This window comes from Penaeus vannamei, chromosome 29, assembly GCF_042767895.1.
Source record: "Penaeus vannamei isolate JL-2024 chromosome 29, ASM4276789v1, whole genome shotgun sequence".
NCBI classification, from domain to species: domain Eukaryota; kingdom Metazoa; phylum Arthropoda; class Malacostraca; order Decapoda; family Penaeidae; genus Penaeus; species Penaeus vannamei.
The window spans coordinates 34,435,000-34,437,499 of NC_091577.1; positions in this window are offsets into that span (position 1 = coordinate 34,435,000).

Consider the following 2,500-nt stretch of genomic DNA (forward strand, 5'->3'; position numbering starts at 1 on the left):
TATATATATATATATATATATATATAATATTATATAAAAATTTTAATATATAAAATTTTTTTTTTTTTTTTTTTTTGTTTTTATATATATATATATATATATATATATATATATATATATATATATATATATATATATATATATATATATATATATATATATATGTATACACACATATATACAAGTATATAAATAGAGTATTTACAAATTGAAAAATAGAGAGAATATTTGATACAATAAATAATAGAGTAAAACCTCGGATAGAAAAGCCAACTAAGACAAGTCTAGAATGAATGAATAATTTTGTCCAGCTCAAATCAATGAGGCTCAAACTTGATGTGATTTGATCTATCGTAAAGTTGATTAGTTGCGCGTCGTCCAATAACGAACACCGCCGTGGAAATGATATCGAGCAGCTCGTCTCCCTCGGCAGTGTGTTCCGGACGCAGGATGCAGAGGAAGGTCGAGCGAAGGGGAAACGCTCGTTGCCTTCGACGCGTGTTAAACAAATGGTGTTTATCTACAGGTACATATGCATACACATGTATTTCCATCCATACATGCATATACTTGCATTTCGAGCCAAAAACGTTACACATAAATTAAAGACATACATGCGTCTAAACACACACAAATGTTGTTCAAATGTATATTATGTCCGATTTACACACACAAGAAATAAAAACATAGACACATATATCGATATATGTATCCCTTTCCCATTTCTTTCTCCCTCTCTCTCTTGCTTTCTCTCTCTCCCATTTAGGATCTATGAGTTCTTTGCAAAGGCCGTTGACAGTCCCCGAGGCAATTTGGCCAGAGACAGAACTATAGAGAATCTGTGCAGCCTCTATGCCGAGGCCCGCGAGCTATTTGGGAGAATTTTTTTGACAGTGAAAGTTTCTCTCGTTGTTAGATATCTCAAAAATAGAAATCGAAGGAAAAAGTTTCGATTCAGTAAAATTCTGATTGATAAAGCCTGTTGGTCGCCGTACTGTCGGATGTCTGGAATTTTTCTAACAGATGCGAGGGATAAAGTCGTAACGATTTTCAGCGCTCATCTTTGCTTTCCTTTTATTCGTTTTCCTGTATCCGTTGTTCGTTCGATCAATAAGTCTGGACTCTACGCACTCTCTGCTCTCGTTAGGCGATGTTCATTAAAGTACTGCGTCTTCTTGATCATGGAAATTCTTAGAGAAATGAAACGCAACATGACAGGATTATGGTGCGCAAACACACAGAGAAGGAACAGACCTATTTAGTGCAGAGGACGAGTAATAGGTGCTTTCGGTAACACAGATAAATGCAAGTTACCATCTTCTAAAGTGAAACATTAGATTTTTTTCTTATTTTCTCCGTAATGCAATTTTAAAGCACTTAATGAAAAGTGGCTCACTACATATAAATACACACACATATGTATATATATATATATATATATATATATATATATATATATATATATATATATATATATATATACATCATCATCCGGAGCTAACGCCGACGATGGCACATAGCCGCGTCCACCTTCTGCTTCCACCTTTTGGGATCCCTCAAGGCAAGTCGCCAGGCAGGGGCCCGGCCCATCTCGAGCTCTTCCCGACAGGTTTGATCGATCTGCCCAAGCCACGACCTCCTAGGTCGTCCCACAGGCCTCCTCCACCCAGGGTTTTCTCTTACAGAGACAACCTGATGGGCAGGATCAGCCTGTGGAAAGCGAGCCAGGTGGCCATATAGGCTGAGTTGGCGATCCCGATCCCCTGCTGCCAGGCCAATCCATCTGCTGACTTCCTGGTCTGACAGCCCAGAGTTATGAACTACACTACCAAGGTATGTAAACCTCTCTGTGACTTCAATGTCCTTGCCGCAAGCACGTACCGACTGAACAGGTTCTCCTAGCAAGTCCCCAAAGTCCTGGATCTTGGTCTTGGTCCAGGTGACCTCTAGACCCAAGGGCTTCCCTTCATTACTAAATGCATCGAGGGCCACCACTAAGGTCTCCAAAGACTCAGATGGAATTGCAACATCATCGGCAAAGTCAAGGTCTGTAACCTTAATATTACCCAGTGTTGCTCCACAATGACTTTGAACAGTAGCTCTGCCTAGTATCCAGTCCATGCAAGTGTTGAAAAGGGTTGGTGCAAAAACACAGCCTTGCCACCCCTACTCTCAGCCTCCCCAGTTCCCTCGATAGCAGGGGCAACCGATCATCCTGATGTAAAGAGTGGATGTTCAAAGCCCCCACCCTGACTTCCTGCCTGAGGTTAACCCTCGGGTAGTCGCTCCGGTTGGACGCCACCTCTGCCACCCCCGCTGACGCTGCCCCACATAAAAGGCGGCAGGCTGCGGGACCTTTCATCCATCTGTGGGGTTCCTTAGGGCTTTGCCCCACAAGCTTCATATTGGGCTGGCGGCTGCCAGGACGCAGGCAGGACGAGGAGCTCCCGTTCCTATTCCGCGCCCCAGCAGCAACCCTCCCAACGGGGCCCGCAGCCCG